General features: G+C 53.1%; 1 protein-coding gene and 1 long non-coding RNA gene across 4 annotated transcripts in view; one reads left to right on the forward strand and one right to left on the reverse strand.

The window, feature by feature from the left end:
• Window positions 1-23,428, reverse strand: part of SLC45A4 (solute carrier family 45 member 4) — a 101,354-nt gene that overhangs the window by 22,025 nt on the left and 55,901 nt on the right. The window lies entirely within an intron of this gene.
• LOC134761971 (uncharacterized) lies at window positions 1,119-11,810 on the forward strand. Its single transcript, XR_010141345.1, has 3 exons — window positions 1,119-3,381; window positions 6,826-6,949; window positions 11,547-11,810. It is a non-coding gene; the product is annotated as an uncharacterized LOC134761971 (long non-coding RNA).

Here is a 23,428-nt window from a genome sequence, read left to right on the forward strand (position 1 = left end):
CACTCTCACGAGCAGAGTTTTGTGAGCACAGCAGGCTTCCAACTGACCCCCGGTTCCTCCCTCATCCTCCGTAACCCACCCACCACCTGCAGCCGGAGTGACCACCTAAAACCCATTGCTTAACACCTGCCGCGGCATCCAGTGCCCTCAAGGTCCAGCCTCCTGCCTGCAGCCCACAAGACCCTACCCTACCCACTGGCTGGACAGCCCATGCCAGGCCGCTTCCCTCTCCACACCAGACTCCAGCCGCCCACCCCACCCCACCTCCTCTTCTAGAAAACTCCAGGCTCACATCCCGCTCAGAACCTCAGCCACGGCCACTGGGGAGGGTGCGGCCAGTGCCTTCCCCGGGTAGGGGCAGCTACCCTGACGTCCGGCACCCCCTCGTCAAGGCCACGAGCTTCAAGGCAGCGGGACCATCCAGGACCGCATAGTAGGAGGCTCTCAACAAGCACGTGGCGGGTGACGGCGCCCGCAGACCACGGCCTCCACCCATGGCAGAGACCCTGCTGCCACTCCAGCGCGTGCTAGGTGGGCCCTGACAACAGACCCACTGGGTGATGAGCCAGACTTCCCTACCTGCACCTCCCTCACAGCCAAAGCCTGGCCGACCGCAGGGGCCACATGGCCTCGAGCAGAAATGCTTGGCTCTGAGCTTGCAGCCCATCCCACTCTGGCTGCGGGACTTTGGAGCAGCCTGGGCTTTGAATGTGCTGCCCTGCATGTAAAGGGGCACACTGGGAAAGGTGGGCATTATGGACATTAAAGGAGAACATGGCACGCACAGCTCAGCGCCGGACACTACATCCCTGCCTGCACTCCCGAGGCCGTGGTGCTCTGATGACGTCCACGGGCAGTGAGTTCAAAATGCTGGAAGGATAATAACACCCCAGCACCATTACACGATGGTAAGAAGATTCTCTGCAAGTCTACTTACTCTCAGTAAATGAATGACATGTCAGAGACCGCATTAGACTATTTTCCACAACACAGCCGGCCCAGTGAGTAGACTCTTGGAAGTAGGTTTCCCAGGAGGTGAAGAAGCACAGGCCTTTGTTTCTGCATCACCGACTCAAATAAGACCCACTGTGGCTGTCAGAGCCAGGCCCCGGAGTTCCTTAAAGTTAAAGGTGCTGTCAGAGCACCCCATCTCAACAAGGGAGGGCTGCTCCTGAAGCCCCCGCCCTTCCATCAGAAAGCCTCTCAGGACAGAAGGCAGAGAGGGAAGCGGCTGCGAAGACCCGCAGGTGCCAAGGGTTCCCAGCACGGCCAACAGGGCCCTGCACACTCACAGGACAGTCCTTGTATTGGAGACAAACAGCTGTGCCAGAGAGGGGTCCTGAGACAGCAGCTCCGGTGGCCACGTGGTCTGAAAACCCCAGGGGTGCCCAGCTCCAGGATGGGGGAAGCAGCGGGGGAGGAAGGGCCCTGGTGGCTGGGGGGCTGCCAGGAGCACCGCTCAGGCCAGTGCCACCTCTGCCGCCCGGCCTTGCTGCCCGAGCTCACGCTGTGCCTGGGGACAGTCCGGCCGCTGCTCCGGCACCTACACCTCACACTATCTTCCTGTGGAATGAGCCACCTGAAAAGTCTCCTGCCCAGGGAAGTACAATGCTGACACTGTCCATTTTCTGAAGAAATGAAAAGAAATGCTGCCGAAGAGCACGTGGCACAGGCGTGGTGAGTGCGTTCTGCCAGCCAAACTGGGAACGTGGCACTGATGATGGCCCCAACGACGTGGAACCAGGCCTGCCCCACCCGGGGACCCAGGAATGCGGATGCTGGGGCAGCACCTCCTGCTCCGGGGATGCTGTGGTGGCAGCGGCAACAGTGTGACACCCAGTAAGGCATTTCCCCCACCCCGCCCGGCCTCTGTCTTCTCCCCTGTAAAATGGGGGGAAAGACCAGCACCTGACAGGCCCTCTCTGCAAAGAACACTAGTGTGGGAGAAGCCACATTTGGTCACGTTTCTAGGGCTGAAGGTCACCCCGGAAGAGAAAGGACCTGGCAGGTCCCGGGACGGGCGCAGAGGGTAGGATGAAGGGTACAGTGTGGGAAGGAGCACCGGAGACAGGGCAGGGGCAGCCAGGCTGGGAAGGCCTTGGCTCTGGGCTGAGAGCACGGCCCCTCGCGCCAGAGGCAGCAGGGACCCCTCAAAGGCGCCTGGACTGGGACATGCAGGTCCCTGTGAAGGCCACACTACAAGTTGGTGGGGGGAGGACCATGAGGAGGCCGGTTTGGTCCAAACTAGTACTCCCTGGACCAGATGACCAGCCAAGTCCCCGAGGTCAAAGGCTTGGATTACAAGGTCACCACCGGACGAACAGGGCACATTAGGAGGGGCTGCTCCAAGAGGGCTGCGCAGCTACCCGGAGTCAGATGCCACGTGGGGGAGCACCCGGCAACAGCAGATGGGCGGACGACTGGCATCGTGGGACCCACGCTGAGTGGTCGGGTCACCTGGCCACCTGGCATCTTCCAGACAAAGAACCCTTGAGCCAAGACACAGGCAGAGACCCAGGGACCACGGGGGACCCTCCCCCATCAGACACAGAGCCACTGTGGGCCCTGCCCAGCCCACTACATTGACAGGCACAGTAGGAAATACTCTCCCCACGTGGCACCGAGCCACGGATCCCACTAGGAAGTTACTGCCACAAGAGACTGGTCTGAGTGTGCGAAGGCCCCAGTACACAGCGACACGTCTCAACAGCGCTTGGTGAGGGCAAATGGCCTGAGATCAAGAGACCCCAGTTCAGTTCTTGACCAAGGTTCTCCTCCCTCCATGGGCACTGGAAAGTAGCACCCAGGTAACCAAGGCTCCAGGTCACGTAGCACGGCCCACGCCCAGTGAAAATGGCAGGAACAGCACATTCCAGTGAGGCCAGGCCCCACATGCCAAGTGCCCGACTCAGGCTCTGCATCTCACCTCTGCCGCCGGCCTACAGAAGGGGTCTTCAGGGGTGAAGCTGAGCCTCCAATGGATTACATCATCTGCCTAAGCTCATACAGATGCTAGGGACTGGAGGGGGCAGGGGAACCCCCCTCAGGCTCCCGCACATGGGGCCGGGGAACCTCAACAATCCATCACACGCCAGCCCCGCTGCTCTGCGCGCCATGCTTTGGGCATGGGCTGGTTCACATCCAAGGCTTGGACAAGATGACAGCAAATGTCCCCTTCAGCTATAAGCCTTTATGGTTTGAATTAGGGACAGAGGGGAAATCCAGCTGCCACCCTTATATACTGCTGTTTATAGCTTTGATTATAACAAATGGCCAGAAACACCCCAAATGCCCAAGCAGGGAACAATCACGCCAAGGCCTCAGGTGAAGACAGGGAATGCTGCCGCTGCTATGTGAACACACACACTCAGCGGCTCCCAGGTGAGCGCTCGCGAGCTGCAACATGAACACAGACACTCAGTGGCTCCCAGGTGAGTGCTCGCGAGCTGCAACATGAACACAGACACTCAGTGGCTCCCAGGTGAGCGCTCACGAGCTGCAACGCGAACACAGACACTCAGCGGCTCCCAGGTGAGCGCTCGCGAGCTGCAACGTGAACACAGACACTCAGTGGCCCCCAGGTGAGCGCTCACCAGCTGCAACGTGAACACAGACACTCAGCGGCTCCCAGGTGAGTGCTCACGAGCTGCAACGTGAACACACACACTCAGCGGCTCCCAGGTGAGCGCTCGCGAGCTGCAACGTGAACACAGACACTCAGCGGCTCCCAGGTGAGTGCTCGCGAGCTGCAACATGAACACAGACACTCAGTGGCTCCCAGGTGAGCGCTCACGAGCTGCAACGCGAACACAGACACTCAGCGGCTCCCAGGTGAGCGCTCGCGAGCTGCAACGTGAACACAGACACTCAGTGGCCCCCAGGTGAGCGCTCACCAGCTGCAACGTGAACACAGACACTCAGCGGCTCCCAGGTGAGTGCTCACGAGCTGCAACGTGAACACAGACACTCAGCGGCTCCCAGGTGAGCGCTCACGAGCTGCAACATGAACACAGACACTCAGCGGCTCCCAGGTGAGCGCTCGCGAGCTGCATCCTGAACACACACACTCAGTGGCCCCCAGGTGAGCGCTCACCAGCTGCAACATGAACACACACACTCAGCGGCTCCCAGGTGAGCGCTCGCGAGCTGCATCCTGAACACACACACTCAGTGGCCCCCAGGTGAGCGCTCACCAGCTGCAACATGAACACACACACTCAGCGGCTCCCAGGTGAGCGCTCGCGAGCTGCAACGTGAACACACACACTCAGTGGCCCCCAGGTGAGCGCTCGCGAGCTGCATCCTGAACACACACACTCAGTGGCCCCCAGGTGAGCGCTCACCAGCTGCAACATGAACACACACACTCAGCGGCTCCCAGGTGAGCGCTCGCGAGCTGCAACGTGAACACACACACTCAGTGGCCCCCAGGTGAGCGCTCACCAGCTGCATCCTGAACACACACACTCAGTGGCTCCCAGGTGAGCGCTCACCAGCTGCAACGTGAACACACACACTCAGCGGCTCCCAGGTGAGCGCTCACCAGCTGCAACGTGAACACACACACTCAGTGGCCCCCAGGTGAGCGCTCACCAGCTGCAACGTGAACACACACACTCAGTGGCTCCCAGGTGAGCGCTCACCAGCTGCAACGTGAACACACACACTCAGCGGCTCCCAGGTGAGCGCTCACGAGCTGCAACATGAACACAGACACTCAGCGGCTCCCAGGTGAGCGCTCACCAGCTGCAACGTGAACACAGACACTCAGCGGCTCCCAGGTGAGCGCTCACCAGCTGCAACATGAACACACACACTCAGCGGCTCCCAGGTGAGCGCTCACGAGCTGCAACATGAACACAGACACTCAGCGGCTCCCAGGTGAGCGCTCACCAGCTGCAACGTGAACACACACACTCAGCGGCTCCCAGGTGAGCGCTCGCGAGCTGCAACGTGAACACACACACTCAGCGGCTCCCAGGTGAGCGCTCACCAGCTGCAACGTGAACACACACACTCAGCGGCTCCCAGGTGAGCGCTCACCAGCTGCAACGTGAACACACACACTCAGCGGCTCCCAGGTGAGCGCTCACCAGCTGCAACGTGAACACAGACACTCAGCGGCTCCCAGGTGAGCGCTCACCAGCTGCAACGTGAACAGACACTCAGCGGCTCCCAGGTGAGCGCTCACCAGCTGCAACGTGAACACACACACTCAGCGGCTCCCAGGTGAGCGCTCACGAGCTGCAACGTGAACACAGACACTCAGCGGCTCCCAGGTGAGCGCTCACCAGCTGCAACGTGAACACACACACTCAGCGGCTCCCAGGTGAGCGCTCGCCAGCTGCAACGTGAACACACACACTCAGCGGCTCCCAGGTGAGCGCTCGCCAGCTGCAACGTGAACACACACACTCAGCGGCTCCCAGGTGAGCGCTCGCCAGCTGCAACGTGAACACACACACTCAGCGGCTCCCAGGTGAGCGCTCGCCAGCTGCAACGTGAACACAGACACTCAGCGGCTCCCAGGTGAGCGCTCACCAGCTGCAACGTGAACACAGACACTCAGCGGCTCCCAGGTGAGCGCTCACGAGCTGCAACGTGAACACAGACACTCAGCGGCTCCCAGGTGAGCGCTCACCAGCTGCAACGTGAACACACACACTCAGCGGCTCCCAGGTGAGCGCTCACCAGCTGCAACGTGAACACAGACACTCAGCGGCTCCCAGGTGAGCGCTCACCAGCTGCAACGTGAACACACACACTCAGCGGCTCCCAGGTGAGCGCTCACGAGCTGCAACGTGAACACAGACACTCAGTGGCTCCCAGGTGAGCGCTCATGAGCTGCAACGTGAACACAGACACTCAGCGGCTCCCAGGTGAGCGCTCGCGAGCTGCAACGTGAACACACACACTCAGCGGCTCCCAGGTGAGCGCTCACCAGCTGTATCCTGAACACACACACTCAGCGGCTCCCAGGTGAGCGCTCGCGAGCTGCAACGTGAACACACACACTCAGCGGCTCCCAGGTGAGCGCTCACCAGCTGCAACGTGAACACACACACTCAGCGGCTCCCAGGTGAGCGCTCACCAGCTGCAACGTGAACACAGACACTCAGCGGCTCCCAGGTGAGCGCTCACGAGCTGCAACGTGAACACACACACTCAGCGGCTCCCAGGTGAGCGCTCGCGAGCTGCAACGTGAACACACACACTCAGCGGCTCCCAGGTGAGCGCTCACCAGCTGTATCCTGAACACACACACTCAGCGGCTCCCAGGTGAGCGCTCGCGAGCTGCAACGTGAACACACACACTCAGCGGCTCCCAGGTGAGCGCTCACGAGCTGCAACGTGAACACAGACACTCAGCGGCTCCCAGGTGAGCGCTCACCAGCTGCAACGTGAACACAGACACTCAGCGGCTCCCAGGTGAGCGCTCACGAGCTGCAACGTGAACACACACACTCAGCGGCTCCCAGGTGAGCGCTCGCGAGCTGCAACGTGAACACACACACTCAGCGGCTCCCAGGTGAGCGCTCGCGAGCTGCAACGTGAACACAGACACTCAGCGGCCCCCAGGTGAGCGCTCACGAGCTGCAACGTGAACACAGACACTCAGCGGCTCCCAGGTGAGCGCTCGCGAGCTGCAACGTGAACACACACACTCAGCGGCTCCCAGGTGAGCGCTCACGAGCTGCAACGTGAACACACACACTCAGCGGCTCCCAGGTGAGCGCTCACCAGCTGCAACGTGAACACAGACACTCAGCGGCTCCCAGGTGAGCGCTCACGACCAGCTTGGGCTGGACTGGTGTCTCCTTTCAGTGGTTGCCACTTTCCGTGGTGTAGACGCTACCACCCTGCCCAATCGGAAGCTGCTGAGGTGACGTCGCTGAACAGGAGTCTAGAGGAGCAGCAACCAGCGCTGAGCGGCACGTCCACCCCGCAGGTACAGCAGGCAGACACACCAAGGCAAAAGGGAGTCGGGCATTAGGAAGCGCTAAGTGCACGTTGTTAACTTTGCTAACCTAATTCAACTGTAAGCACGTAACTTTTTTCACAATGGATATGTTTAATGACCAGCCCGCAAAGTCCTTGAAAATTTAAGCTGGCTCTCAGGAGCCAGTATGAGCTGGTTCCAGCACACAGCCGGGCTGCAGACATTCGTTTATTATACCCTGTCTCCTGCCACACACTGATTTAGAAGTGGCTTGAGAATGCTATTAAGTTAAAACTAGCAAGTTTTTGGAAGTTAAGGAAAAAATGAATTCTTACTGACAGTTACTATACTATTGCAGTTTATCAATAAAGATCTTGGGTATTTAAAAATTAAAAAACAAAAACAAAAACAAAACACAGCCAGGTGCAGTGGCTCACACCTGTAATCCCAGCACTTTAGAAGGCTGAGGCAGATCACTTGAGGCCAGGAGTTTGAGATCAGCCTGGCCAACATGGTAAAACCCCACCTGCAGCAAAAATAGAAAACAATTAGCCGGGCGTGCTGGCAGACGCCTGTAATCCCAGCTACTTGGGAGGCTGAGGCACAAGCATTGCTTGAACCCGGGAGGCAGATGTTGCAGTGAGCCAAGAGTGCGCCACTGCACTGCAATCTGGGCGACAAAGTGAGACCGTCTCACAAAAAAACAAATAATAAAATGAAATAAAAAAACTAACTATATCTCCCTTTATGACACTTCTGCCCAAGACGGCAGGCCCCCGGGAAACGGCTGTGGAGTGTGGCACCCATTTTGCTGTGCTCTTTTCCCTGGTGCGGGGCCTCGGCTAGGCAGGTCCAGCGGGTCTGTGGCTGGACCTGACTCTGGGCTGAGCTGGGCTTCAGAGGCCAGCACTAGGCCCCATGGTTGAGTGGAGGCTGAATTCCGAGTCTGAATCCCAGCTCTACCATCTACTAGCTCTGTTGAGTGTCCGTTTCCTGATCTGCAGAAATCTGTAAACATCATCACCAGGCTTTTATGAGAACTGAGTCATCCTGAACAGCTCACTGTTGGCCTAAACCATTAGTGAATCGTCGCCAACATCGGGGCCTGCATCGCTCACCTGAGGGAATGGGGACTATTCTTCTTTATGTCCACTGAGGCCTAATTCACATCTCGTCCCTTGGAAACCTCAGCCCTAGCCTGCTGGTGCTGGTGGAAGGCAGCCTGGTTTGAAGGAAAAGTGCTGGCCTCCAATTCAGATTCTTCATTCACCGTCAGAACCTCAAGGAGGTTACCTTTCACTTTGGAGCCCTGGTTTCTAGAGACAGAGAGGCCACCTCCTCGTGGGCCTAGCCTGGGCTCTTCCCAGGACTGAAGGGTGCGGGGTGGGCTTCCTGGCCAGTGTGGAAGAGGGGCGTCCGTGTTTGTTCCCTGCTTGTGGCTGGCAATTTGAACCCTATTTGCTACCCCCATTTTGACATTTCCCTTTCCTGTTACTACATTTAGCATCTTTCCACCCAAACAGGGTCTCAGGTGGCCTGGCTTCCCCAACAGCACTCCGTGTGCACCAGCAAAGGGTCCAGAGGTGGGCAGGGAGTGTAACTTGCCAGCTTGAACCTACCCCAGGTCCTGATGCAGACTGCCTGCCCTGGGATATTCTCCTGCGTGCTGCCAGGAGAGGGCCCTTAGGCCCTGTCAGGGCTGTGGTGGTCGCCTGAGGTGACCTCCCTGATAACTACACTGATGACAACAGGCTTTGGAGAGGTCTCGACTGGCACAGGAAAGCTGGATGCAGCTCACCTCCACGCTCTGCTCTGGCCCCTCCCCCCAGCACAGCCAGGCTCTGGCGGGACTCGACCTCCCGGGATTGTGTCACTGTGAGCAAAAGCTCACAGTGACCATGATACTGGAACGGACGTCCCCCTTGGTGACCATGATACTGGCTGTTTAAATGTGTGTCCCCGCGCTGGTCTGCCTTCCCCGAGGACAGGAATGCGCCCGCTATTCCTAGCAGGTTCTCGGAAGGCACTCTGCAAACTGAAACTGACTCTCCAGCACTGGGTTTGTTGCTTCGTCTCCTAGTGAAGATGCAGGTGATCACGCTCAGCTCTCTACCCACAGGAGCCATGGCTGGGCTTGTTAAGGCTTGTCCAAGGTTGTCACACTCTGAAGTCCCTGACCCACAGCAGCAGCAGTGCTGAAAACCAGGTGACATAAAACCATCAGGGAACGGCACTGACTGCTCAAATGCCACCCCCCTTCTTCATGCAGGTGAAGCAATTTAAATGCATGAGACACACAGGCGGCCCCATTTCTAAATCATGAGCGTCAGGTTACCGTGAGGGGCACTTCAACCCAGGGCACAGCAGGTGTGTCTACAGAGTGCACTTTCGGCGTGGCTGCAGTTAAATCATGCTCGGCTGTCATGGACTAGCAAGGGTAATGGTGACGAGGAGGACGTATTCGTATTCTGGAGAATATGAAGGACCAAAGACCCTCTGTGAACCCCACAACGATTCTAATGTAAAGCTTATAAGAACTGGTGAATTATCGGAAGAAAACACAAAGCCACAGGGAGCCAGGCTGGCCTTGGGCTTGGCAGAGAATGGGGAAGTGTTTCAGAGCTTAGATGTCATGCCCTGGGTTTACAGAAGAGGGAGAGAGGGGCAGGCATTGCACAAAACTGCTACGAGGTAAAAAACAAAACAAACCATGCCATCAAAACATAGGCAGCAATTCTCATTAGTCACGTTCTCAAATGAAAAGTGTAAGCGTGTGCATGTTCAAAAAGTTAAACAACTGGACTGAAATGTATAAAACATCAGAGTTGGCAGGGCGTGGTGGCTCACGCCTGTAATCTCAGCACTTCGGGAGGCTGAGGCGGGCGGATCACCTGAGGTCAGGAGTTCGAGACCAGCCTGGCCAACATGGTGAAACCCTGTCTCTACTAAAAATATAAAAAATTAGCCGGGTGTGGTGGTATGTGCCCATAATCCCGGCTACTCAGGAGGCTGAGGCAGGAGAATCGCTTGAACCTGGGAGGTGGAGGTTGCAGTGAGCCGAGATCGCGCCACTGCACTCCAGCCTGGGCGACAGAGTGAGACTCTGTCTCAAAAACAAAAACAAAAACAAACATTAGAGTCAGTGCCTGGATTCTCCCGTGCCTGCATAGAGCCTGCAGTGCCAACTGTCCCTGATGACTTTCATCCCTAACACCAAAGCCCAGGCACTGGCTTCCCAAGCCATATTTAACTCAACATGTGGGCATCCAGAGAAAGCTGTCCCTGGATTTTCCCTCTCGCCCAGCCCTGACCGCCCTCAAACTGGAACTCAAACTCTCAGTTTCCCCAAAGTTTTCCGTTGTGTAACACATCTACACCTAAATCCTCAGATATCAAGTGTCTAACAGTTACTTCCAACTCAACATTTAATGTTTCTGTGATGTTCTCAAATAGTTTATAAGCTAGAAAATATGTCTGCACATCCAAGTCCATGCTTCACTTTAAAAGGGGGGCAAACAACCTATTCTGCACCCAAAGACAAATCCTATTAACATGCTATTGACATAATTACACATGTACGTATCCTTCTGTAAGATCTAAATAGTCCATTTTTTTAAATGACAAAATGACCATCATCTGGGAAGCACCCTGCTGGTGGACACATTGTATACTAATTACTTTTTAAGGACAAAGTAACTTTGCCCTTAAAAGGGCATTTATTCTAAAACTGACTTTCACAAAAAGCCCACTTATTTCCATAATTTAACTTTTTTTTGATACATGTTTAAGGGAAATATTAAACATTTATGGAGAACAGTGCACTTGAGAACAGTGCACCCTTCCTCAGAGAGCCACTGGGCGGTGCCCAGTGGATGAGGGTGCGGAGGGCTGGCCAGAGGGTAGCACTAACACATGGCCCACAGATCAGCACGAACCTCCATGGGTCCCTGAGCTAGCTGGTATCCAGTCCTATCAGTTCAAACACATTTGTGATGTTTTGTTAATATTTAATTTCCTTTTGGCTTTTGTTAAATGATCATTATTCGGCAGCAATAATTGATTTTTTTGGTCTTAATTCAAACGTGTATGGTTCATGTTGTAAGATTTTGAAAATTATAGTGATCTAGTAAGTTTGGAAATTGCCAAAATATGATATATTGCTTACTATAAAGGATTTAAAAACTACTGTTACTTTACCAGTGCTCTATGCACAATATTGAAAAAGGGCAGAATCGCTCAGGTTTCTCTGTAAATCACCTCCCTGGAGTGGCATGTAAGGCCTCCTGTGATGTCGTCTTTCCCTACCTGTAACACCACTCTGCACTGAGCTCACAGACTTCTGCCATACTAGTCACCATTTCCATAACATGCCACGGTCTCCCCACCACACCACAGCCCAGACTGTGCCCAGGGCCACCCTTGCTTCACTGACCTCTACTGACCCCTTGCAACTTGGAGGCAGTGCGTCCTGGCTTCCAGCCCCTCTTTCTGTCTGCATTGCGCTGGGTGTCCCTCTGCCCTGTTCCCCTGTACTCCATGCTTACCTTTAGAAGTGAGCAGGTGATGCCTTGTATTTTAACTGTCCTTCCTAATCTTTCTCCTCCAGACCTTGAGGGCCTCCAGGGCAAAAATCACAACCCTCACCCCAAAGCCACACGGTGTCCCTCACCGCCGCCCTCCACGTCTTCCCGGATGTGGCGCTCCACGATCCCTGAAGCGAGTGCTCAGCAGGCCAGTGTCTCCTCTCAGCACGCTTCTCACCTCACCGAACTGGGAGTGCCAGGTCACGTGGTCGTGTCTCCAAGTGAGCTGGAGGCCTCAGGCTGCCCATTTCACCTCCAGCCCTGGGCACAATGCCCAGCACCTAGCAGGTAGGTGCTCCGTAAATACTTGATGAAAGAATAATAGGCGTGTAACTCTTTGGGAAAAATTACCATAGTTGACATTTTATTGTTTAAAAAATACAATGATCTGAAATGCAAGGAAATCCAGGCTTCCCAGTCTAAACAAAACATCCTTGCTCAAGAAGTTTCTCAACTATTTTGGTCAAGATCTCCTGAATGACGTCCAGCCCACATACGTGGTTCTCCCTCTGGTGTGCGGTTAGCTGGCCACGGGCCACCTGTGCTGCTCCGTGGATGCCTAGGACTCCTGGGCAGCAGACGCACGCCCAGTCTCTGAACCCTCTCCCACTGGACTAGAGTGGGCAGTCGCAGCTCCAAGCCTGGGCCTGCATCACCATCAAGCTATAAGTTTCCAGTCAGCAGGAAATCCAATTTTTAGCTTTGTAAAGTTGCCCCTTTTCACATTTTTATTGTGATCAAATATACACAACATCAAATTGATCTTTTTAAATCATTGTAAGTGCACAGCTCAGGGGCAGTAAGTACACTTAGACTGCTGTGCTACCATCACCACTCACCCCAGAGCACTCACCCCAGAGCAACGTCATCTTCCCAAACTGAAACTCTGTCCCCACAAAACATGCACTCCTCTTTCCTCCCCCAGCCCCTGGCCTCCACCATTCTGCTTTCTGCCTCTATGAATCTGACACCTCCAGGGCCCTCCTATGAGTGGAGGTTTTCACCGAGTCTATCCAGCTGTGGCCATTCACAGTCTCCCCCCACCACCACATATCCCCCTGGCCCCTGGAGGGCAGCAGGCACCAAGCTCTTCAGCCTCATCCAGCATCCACCACCCTCTCCCCACGGAGACACTGCCCACTTTGTAACTTTGAGGAGCGCTTGAGTATAGATTTACGTAGCACCCTCCCCAATACCAGGCATGATGCCAGACGTGGGGTGCCTGCACCTACAGTACAGCTGCCAGGGGGCCGGCGGGGTGCAGAGCAGGCTGCCCTGCCCTGAGGAGCTGCAGACACGCAGCCCCATGAAAGCCCAGGCTGTGGGAGGTGCTATGAAGGGCGCCTGGGAAACCCCAGTGCAAGGTCCTCTTCTAGCAAAGTCTCCCCAGGTTCCTCAACAGCAGCTTCCAGCTCATCCGAGTTCGTATAGGGAGGAAAGAACCATCAGACCAGAAGCATGATGGAGAAAATTAACCACCCGGATGCTGTGAGCCAGGGCTGCTGCCTGGACCACGTGGTGAATTTCTGCAGGGTCCACTCTAGTCCCCAGATGCTTGCTGTGACAAAGCCCTGCCAGGTGAACCATGTGACTGGGGCAAACATGCCCCTTAGGAATTATTCCTGCCAAAAAGGAAACTGTTTAGGGTTAGCTAGGTGCTGAGTGTGGTTTTTCAAAACAGGAAGACAAACCAAGAGTTTGCTATCCACAGACACCCCTGGGTCAGCCGGTGTTTTCAGACAAAACAAAACAGGTTTACTGAACCCCTTTCAGAGTGTCATCACACACACAGGAACGCCTAGAAAGGCATCGAGTGTACCTGAACTGCAGAAGTGCACTATTAAAATACTTGCCAACCTCCCAGGCAAGGGAATTGCAACACAGCTCAGCTTCCAAGTTTCACACAGTTGCCCAGTTAGATATGTCCTGCAGAAGGAAAGTAACCAACTGCTTAGTCACCTGCTTAGCAAAGTAAGTGCTTACTCCAGGAGTGTGCAGGAGCAAAGCACACACACACGCATGCACGCACACATGCACATACACAGCATCATGAGGTGCATTTTCACCTGAACACAGTAGGAATGTGTTTCTCAATTCTTGCCAAAGATGTGTTTTCAGGTGTATTTCAACACTAAGCTATAGTCAGTTGCATAAGGAGGCTGCCAGTTTTAGAGACAACACACTGAGTTCCTAAGAAGGGCTGGGCTCATGAGATTGGGCTCCAGAGGGCATGGCCTCTGCAGGTGACTCAGTGCGGGGCTAAGGCCTGGTCATCTCTGCACACCTGCTCCCACCAGCACCCGGCATCAAATGTCAGGGCCCCACACAACCCAGGGAGTGGAGGGAAATGACCAGCACTTAATGTATTTTTTAAAACTTCCAGTGTTGTGTGTGAGGCAGGCTTTTAAAGAGTAGACTTTTCCCAGAGGAAGAAAAGGCGAGCTTCAAGCTACAACAAACCGTATCCTAGGAATCTCGATTCACACAAAACGACAATGAAGAATGGAAAGTCTGGTGTTTTAAACAAATGGACAGATATAAAGTGAGCGTAGCTTTAGTCATTACGCCCAGCCTCCTGAATTGAGACGGACAAGAATAAACCTGACTTCCCCCACAAATAAATCTGCAGACGTCACTTATTCATTCTCGGATGCTCTATTGCTCACGATCTTCGTTGAGTGGAGAGAAGTTAGGCTCTCACGTTAATCCAGTTCTAATTCATGAGTCAAACTGAGACTGCAACAAAAGAACGCCCCTTTTTTCTTTTACATGATTTTCCTTTTCCCCTGAGTATACTTCCTGAACCAAGAAGAAAACAATCAACAGGAGGGGAGACTGGACTTCTCCTTCCCGAGGGAAAACGGCTACATGGGAACACCACATCCCAGCGGGAAGGGGTGCTCCAATGGAGCTGAGCATGACTCAGAGACTGGGGGCTGGCTCTTTGGAAAGGTCGGCTCCCAAAGAGTTCCGGAGCAGCCTGGTTCCACAACACACTTTCTAAAAGTGACCACAGGCCAGGCCCAGTGGTGGGGACAGTGCCTGTCGTCCCAGCACTTGGGGAGGTTGAGGTGAAAGGATGGCTTGAGCCTGGCAGGTAGAGGTTAGAGGTCGCAGTGAGCCGTGATCGCACAACTGCACTCCAGCCTGGGTGACAGAGCGAGACCCTGTCTCACAAATAAAGAAGTAAAATGAGAAACTGGCTGCCCGACACTGTGATTGGATCCTAGCTCTGAGACACCACACGCATCGCCTGCCGTGCTGCAGCGGAGACGTGTGTGGATGTGCAGAGTGGGGCCTGCAGGATGCTTCCCAGACAGAGCCCTCCTCTGCCCTCCAGACCATCCTGTGAGGACAGCCGGGGGCAGCTGCCTGGATCCATGGGAGGGGAGTATCTTCCTGGGTCTCGACTAACGTCGGGGCCACTTCACGCCCTCCCCCTCTCCCCGCTTCGGGGCGCTGTGGGCCTATGGGCACCGGTTTGTGGGTGTGCTCTCATCTCCTTTACTGGACTCTGAGCCTGGGGCTAAGAATGTACATATTTTTAAAAGTCTCCTCCAGAAGTGCATCGTTCAATAAATGGTGTGGAAATGTAGTGCATAACACACACAGCGTCACAAACAGCACAGGCTGCGGTGAGCAGTGGCTCTGTGGGCAGGCGGAGCAGCAGCACAGCCAGGAGGGCGACAGACGGCTCACAGGCAACGCGGTGGACACAGAACCAGGGGCTTTATATGCGCTGTTGTTCTCCAAGAGCTGCTCTGGGGACACTGGCGAGGTCCAAGGATGCCTGCCTAGGGTGCGACTGTGTAGAAGCTGGGGATGCTGCTGCCTTCGGGGAAGGGAGATAGGAGGCTGGGGGACAGGAGTGGACGGAAACCTTGCTGTCTGCCCTATGGTAACTTCTCAACTCTGAACTTGGTGAAGGCACTGTCCATTTAAGAAAGTAGAATTTATATTTTAAAAACAGTGCCTTTGCATCCATTACAATACAGTCAATGAAAAAAAAAAAAAGAGAAAAACAGCTTAGGTCTGGGAACCACTGGTGGGCTGGCTCTGTGGGGCAGGACCTGCTCACGGGATGGTGCTGACAGGGTCCTCTGGGGACAGGTGGGCTGTCTCTCCTTTCACAGCCAGCCAGAGGTCTGGGCACCTCCACTGCCTCCAAGTCTTTCCTCCCAGGCCTGGGAGCCCAGCAATCCCCCCAGCACTAGGAGGGACCACTGCTTCTGCTCTAGAGCGCCTTCAGAAAAGGACGTGGCTGTGTGGAATCAAGGATTCAGGTCCCACCCTGGCCAGGCAGAACTGGGGGCAGGGCCATTCCTGCCAGGACACAGATGGCAGCTGTGAAGACATGGTGCATACGGGGACAAGACAAGGGAGTATGCAGTGGCCTTCGCACGGACAGCGGGACAGCCCGAATCTCCAGGTCAGACAGAAAAGAGCAGGCAGCCCTCCTCGTGGCCGGGAGCCTATCCTCAAGCTTCCTGCACAGATAGATGAAAAGAGACGCGCATCCCGCCAAGTGTGGCCATCATTATACGCACATTTAGCTGAGATCACAGGGGACAACTGGCAACAGAAAATAAAAACCCACAGACTCAAACTTCATCGTGAAAGAAAAACAAAATTTCCCACAGCTAAGAGTGATGACCACGACGATGATCAAAAGGCCCAGAGTCTTCTAAATAATCCAGCTCATGTGACAGATAGAATTTAAGAAATAAAATGAAGTAAGTACTGGAATCATCGTGATTTTTAAATTTCTTAAACGTAGGTATCTAATAGGCCAGGCCCAGGTGACTTCCATAGCAGGAATGAACGTGGCTCCTGGCTGTGATAATTCTACACCGTTTTCCCACAGAGGATGTTTAGATCAGTGGGGGAAGTGCTGTGATTAGAAATGCAGGCTCCGGTATCAGAAGGAACACCATACTCCCCCATTATCAAGAACAGGCGAGACAGTGCTGGGAAAAGAGCCTGAGGGTCTCATGAGAATACAAAGTTGCTCGGTTCGTAGCTTGCTGCAGCTCCTTGCAGCTCCCGTGGTACATTGGTGAGTGCCCCAGATAACAAGCCCAACACTGACTCTGGACAAGTCGCTGAGCCAAACTCCTCCATTAGGCAGCTTGCCACTCCCTGCTCTCACTCACAGGCTGCTGGGAAGAGAGCCGGCAGATACTGTCTTCCACGAGCACCTCAATGCACAGGCCCGAGACTGGAGGCCACGCGTCGGGGGAGCCCACCCACCACAATCCTGGGTTTATACAAACACCGCGGGAAACTGAATGTGGACCTGAATGTGCATCCCAGGCCAGGCAATGTGGCAGGAGGCTATAGAATCTCTCACAAGAGGTGATGGGATTTTCAAACCTAAGCCAGCCCGTGTGCAGCGGGGAGCCGGCAGGGCAAGGACCCATCTACCGGGTGGTGACAGAGGGCTCCACCTCCAAGGCTTTGCTGGGAGCCACAGAAAAACCTGCTAGAGTTGGGGGTATTACTCCGCTCCGGGGTCCCTCCACACAGTCAGTCCCCCTCTGAACACCACCTTGCGGCAACCTGTTTCCACGACTGTCCTCCCCACCGGGCTGCCGGAAAGTCGGGGGGACCCCATGTCTGCCTTCTGTGTCCCAAGACACTGCATGTGGCTCCGCAGGTCCTCCAGTGTCGGAGGGAGGGCGAGGCGTGAGCGAGCCTGCACAGTGGTGCGGGGATGTGACCGAGAGCAGCTCCGCCAGGTGCACAGCCCCCCACCGCAGCAAGCATGAAGCGCAATGGCATCTGTGTCAATGGCGCTCTCATTCCCACAAACTAGAAAGGGTTTTTAAGAACAGGAAAACCCATTCCTTCCGCTGTCAGAAAAACAAAACCACTTGCCATCAACCACACTAAACCTGAAATGACATTTGCCAAAAACCTTTCAAGATTTAAATACAGGCCGGGTGCAGTGGCTCACACCTATCATCTCAGCACTTTGGGAGGCTGAGGCAGGAGGATGGCTTGAGCCTGGGAGGTCAAGGCTGCAGTGAGCTGTAATTGCACCACTGTGCTCCAGCCTGGGCGACAGAGACCCGGTCTCAAAAATAAATTTAAATACAGTTGACCCTTGAACAACGTGGGTTTGAACTGTACCGTCCACTTACACAGATTTTCTTCCGCTTCTGCCACCCGAGACAGCAAGACCCCTGCTCCTGATCCTCCTCAGCCTACTCAACATGAAGATGAGGATGAAGGCCTTTATGACGGTCCACTTCCACATAATGAACAGGAAATACATTTCTCTTCTTTATAATTGTCTTAGCTATGTTTTCTTCAGGTTACTTTACAATAAACATGTAATACATATAACATAGAAGGTATGTATCAACTGACTGCTTATATTATTGGTAAGGCTTCCAGTCAGGAAGCTACTGGTAGTCAGGTTTTAGGGGGAGTCAAAAGCTACACATGGATTTTTGACTGTATGGGGAGTCGGCACCCCTAACCTGAGCTGCTCAAGGGTCAGCTGTATACCCAATTGCCCTCCCAATCAACTCGGCTACTTGGGAGACTGCCCCTGATTCTTCATGGTGCGCTCCGCCTGTCCTGAGGTCACAGGAGGTTCTGTCTTGGGCACAGTGTTAACTGGTAACACCTGGGTTTGAAAGGCCTCTTCCCTGCCCTGCCTGCAGGAGGTTCCCCTGTGCCTCCTCCATGCGAGCAGCTCCAGATGGAGTCCAGCCCATGCCTGGGCCGGAGGCCGAGCAGCCTCCAGCCTCCTCCAGAATATAATGCATCAGCTTCTGGCCTTGGACAGGAGCATGTGGCCATATGAGGCATCTAAGGCATGTCAATTTCTCCTTCATCAGCAAGTCACTCATTCAGTCCTGCAAGTCTTTGTTCCACACTGGGCATGGGAACAAAGGTGAGTCGGACCTTGTCCTTAGGGGATGCACAGTCTAGGAGGGAGAGGGGTGGAAAGACAGGGCTGCAGGGGTCCTGGAGCACATGTGAATGCTGAAGAGATGCCCACACTGTGGAATGCATTGAGTGGGAACATGCAGGGGGCCGGGCCAGGCGGACGTGAGCAGTAAACAGCTGCAGAGACAAGTCTGGCCTGGAGATGGGCTGTGTTTCATCAAATCCAAGACGCCACCATTTTCGAAAGCACGGCTCTCTCAAACGTACTGAATGTGACAGACCCTGGAGTTGTCCAGTGTGACACCGACGGGGCTCAGGATGGGACAGACACAGGACAAGAGTGAGGGAGGGCAGAGCCGGAAGCCAGGCCCACTCAGCCCTGTGCAATGGGAGACAGGGCCAGCACCAGGGCCCAGAAAACCTGAGTTTGGAAATGAGGACATCCCTGCGCATTCGGCAAGAAGACGTGGGGGTGGGGGTGGGGGTGGGGGTGGGGGGTGAGGTGGAGGCTGGGCTGGAGTGGGGTGCAATGAATGGGGTGCAAATTGCCCCACTGAGTGACTTTTCCACACTAAGTGCGAGGCAGGCCCTTGACAAGTTACCACCAAGGCTGGTGACTAGGAACCCAAGTGGAGAAAAAAATGACAGTAATAATGGCTAACAATTACAGGCTCTGTTCTAAGCACATCATATGTGTCAACTCTGCACACGTTTCCAGAAGAAAGGAGATGCTGGTATCTGCAGAGACAAGTAAGGCTACACACTTGGAAAACGGTTGATTTTTGGATTCTCCAAGAGGAGCCAACATTGGGTTGTTGGCTGCTGCTGCCTCCACCACCACCGTTTTGGGGAGGGACAGGAAATCTCTGTCACTTGAGCAAATAATGGAAATGAAAGAGAAACCAGAAACAGGACTTGAATCATCATCATAAAGGAAAGTGTTAATTCATCACTCAATGAACAATGGGCCTTCCGCTCCATCACGTCTTCTGTCCAGGGTTCCCAGAGCCCCCTTTACTGCTTGCCTCCCCCAGGGCTGACCCAGGGAGCAGCCTGCAGAATCCCAGAGCATCAGGGGCTCCCAGGAGACCCCAAAATCTGGTCTCAGCATCATGAGCACACCAAAGTCACCTGATGGCAGACAACTCCCAACCTGCCGCTCAGAGGAGGCTGGACCCTTAGAGCTAGGTGGGACTCACAGACCCTCAGTGTGTCCCAACCCCAGTGTATGTGGTGCAAGGACTCCAGGGAGGCCACATGGGAGGAAGGGAGAGGAAGCAACGGGGCCTAAAGACCAGGCTTAGGCCCAGGAGTCAAGGGCAGGGGGAAGGGAGGGGCCTCCCAGGGGCAGCAGCACTGTCTGCCAGCAGCATCACAGACAATGTCACCACTAACTTCTGAAGAAGACAGCACACTGCCTGGGGTAAGGATGGTGCAGGCTGAATCACTTTAGGAAACTGCCATCAAGGGACACCTCACACACACGGGCATTAGCTGGCTACTCCTAGATTCCAAACAACTCCTCTACTGATGCTGATGATGGCAGAGACTGAGCTAATTTGCTTCTCACAGCTTCCGGTTTGCTGATTTTCAAGGGGAAAGTTTTCTTTGGGGAAGAGAGAAAGGACAGACTTGCTATTGCTTGATATTTCAAAACGAGTTATAATCTAAGGTTTCTGCTGAGATATTTATCAACACAAACATGCTTCTTCTGCAGTACTTTCGTACCCCTTCTACCAAGATGAGGATTGAGACAATGGGAAGAATTCCAATGTACCCTAAGTTATACAGGGGGAAGCAGTGCAAAGAGTCTGACAAACAGAATATTCTGAGCACGTGTATTGGTTACCTGCTGCTGCGTAACAAACTGCACACCATCCAGCGGCACAGAGCAACAGTTACGGCCACATAGCTCCTGTGGCCGGGAATTCAGGCACAGCTCTGCGGGGTGGCTCTGCCTTGGGGCCTCACAGGCTCCTGGACTGAGAGCCTCGGCCCTGGGGGTGTTGGCTGAGGCCTCCTGCTCAGTTATTTGCCATATGGGTCTTTCCAAGAAGGCAGCTTGATTCATCAAGATGTGCAGGCCAAGCCAGCAACAGAGAGGGTCTCCCAGCAAGGTGGAGTCACACGTTTGCGTCAGGTGACATCCCCTCAAGGCTGCCATATTCTACTGGTTAACAGGAATTACTCAAGGGGAGGGCACTGCACAAGGCCATGAAAGCCAGGGGGTGAAGGTCACTGGGGTCACACAGAGGGTAGCTCAGGGGTCTCTTAGAGTCTCTTTATACTCCTCCCTAACCCCTCTGTGTAACCCGCAAATTTATGAGAAATGAAACCATTTCTAATAAATGATTCTATTAGGAAAGAAAAGTCTAAAAAAACCAATGCTATAAGCTTGACCTTAAGAAACTAGAAAAAGTAGCCAGCTGTTGCGGCGCACACCTGCAATCCCAGCTACGCAGGAGGCTGAGGCAGGAGGATCGCTTGAGCCCAGGAGTTTCAGTCCAGCCAGCCTGGGCAACACAGTGAGACCCCATCTAATGATAGAAAAATAATAAACTAGAAAAAGAGCAAATTAAAACCCAGTAAGCAGAAGAAAACAAAATGAATATAAGAGCATAAATTAACAAAACAGAAATGAACAACAGAGGAAAAAACCAAATGAAGCTGAAAGCATGGTCTTTGAAAAGACCAACAAAATTGATAAACCTTTAACCAGGCTGATCAAATTACCAATACGGGAAAGAAGGAACATCAATACAGGTCTTACAATTAAAAGTTACTGGAACTACGAAGTGAGTTTGGCAAGATTGCAAGGTATAAGGTCAATATATAAAAATCACTTATATTACTCTATAGAACGATGAACAACCAGAAATGGAAATTAAAGCAGTCCTTTTTACAATAACATGATACAATGAAATACTTTAAGTATGTGATGGACCTACATACTGAAAATTATGAAACATTCCCAGGAGAAATTAAAGACTTAAATGTATTGAGAAGATATATTATGTTCATGGACTGAAGGACTCAAAATTAAGATGTCAATTCTCTATAGATTCAATGCAATCCCAGTAAAAATCCAGCAGGCTTTTTGTAGAAATTGATAATTCTAAAATTTATATGGAAATGTGAAAGACCTACAACAGCCAAAACAAGTTTTCTTTTTCTTTTTTAGAAACGAGGTCTTGTTGTGTTGCCTAGGATGGTCTCGAATGCCTGAGTTCAAGCAATCCTCCTGCCTTGGCCTCCCAAAGTGCTGGGATTACAGGTGTGAGTCACCACGCCTGGCCTAAAACAAGTTCCAAAAGGTAGGCATATTTCCTAATTTCAAGATGCACCATAAAACTACAGAAATCAATCGTTGTATCAGGAACAGACATATAGATCAATGGAACAGAATAGTGCCTAGAAACAGATTCACAATATAGGTGGCCAGTTAATGCCAACAGAGGTGCCATGGATTTCAATGGGAAAGGACAGGCTTTTTACAAATGATGCTGGAACAACTCAATTTCCACGTGCCAGATGGAGGGGGAATCCCTCAACTCTTACGGTATACAAAAATTCACTCAAAATGGATCACAGACCTAGGTGAGAGAACTACTGAGGCATCTAGAAGGAAACATAAGGGAAAATCATTAAGACTTCAGGCCCCGGAGTTGAAGCTGCAGTGAGCCACGATCACTGCACTATACTCCAGCCCAGGCAATGTAGTGAGACCTCCAACACTTAAAAAGGACTTCAGGTCAGGCAAAAAGTTAATTGAAAAAGAACAAAAAAAGAAAATATTAGATACTCCAAATTTCATCAAAATTTAAAACTTTTGCTTTCTGAAAGATATCATTAGGAAAATGAAAAGGAACCTGGCACAGTGGCTCATGCCTGTAGCCCCAGCACTTTTGGACTGAGACAGGAGGATCACTTGAGCCCAGGAGTTCTAGACCAGCCAGGGCAACATAGTGAGACTCCGTTTCGGTAAAAAATTTAAAATATTAGCCAGGTGTGGTGGTGCATGCCTATAGTCCAAGCTACTCAGGAGGCTGAAGCGGGAGGATCACTTGAACCCAGGAAGGTTGAGGCTGCAGAGAGCTGTGATCACACCATTGCATTTCAGCCTGGGAAACAGAGTCCCTGTTTAAATAAATAAATAAATTAATTAATTAATTAGTGGCTCATGCCTGTAATCCTAGCACTTTGGGAGACCAAGGTAGGAGGATCACTTAAGCCCAAGAGTTCAAGACTGGCCTGGGTGACATAGCAAAACCTCATCTCATAAAGTGTAAGAATATATAAAAAAACAAAACAGGCTAGGCACGTAGCTCACATCTGTAATTACAGCACTTTGCGAGGCTGAGGTGGGCAGATGGCTCGAGCCCAGAAGTTCGAAACCAGCCTGGGCAACATGGTGAAACCCCATCTCTACAAAAAATGCAAAAATTAGATGGGTGTGGTGGTGCACACCTGTAGTCCCAGCTACCTGGGAGGCTGAGGTGGGAGAATCAGCTGAGCCCAGGGAGGTCATGGCTGCAGTAAGTTGTGATAGTGCCGTGGCACTCCAGTCTGGGTGACAGAGTGAGACCCCATCTTAAAAAAAAAAAAGACATGCAAATTAAAGCTGCAATGAGATATGGTTCACACTCACTTCAATGAATGAAGTTGAAAAGGACTGACAACACTAAACGTTGACGAGGATGTGGAGAAATGGGAACTCTCCTATGCTGTGGTGGGAATGCAAGACGGTACCATCACCCTGGAAAGCAATGGACCCAGCAAGCCACTCCCAGTGAACCACTCATGAGTAATGAAACACATCCACACAGAGCCTTGCCAGTGAATATTCACAGCAGCTTTATTATCACAGCCTCCAAAACGGAAACAACCCAAATCTCTACCACCTGATGAATGAAAACAAATGATGGCATGTCCATTCAGCGGAGTACCAGTCAGCACAGAAAAGGAGCAAAGAAAGTACCGGTTCATGCAGTAACATGGATGAATC

The sequence above is a fragment of the Pongo abelii genome, chromosome 7, assembly GCF_028885655.2.
Source record: "Pongo abelii isolate AG06213 chromosome 7, NHGRI_mPonAbe1-v2.0_pri, whole genome shotgun sequence".
Taxonomy (NCBI): Eukaryota; Metazoa; Chordata; class Mammalia; order Primates; family Hominidae; genus Pongo; species Pongo abelii.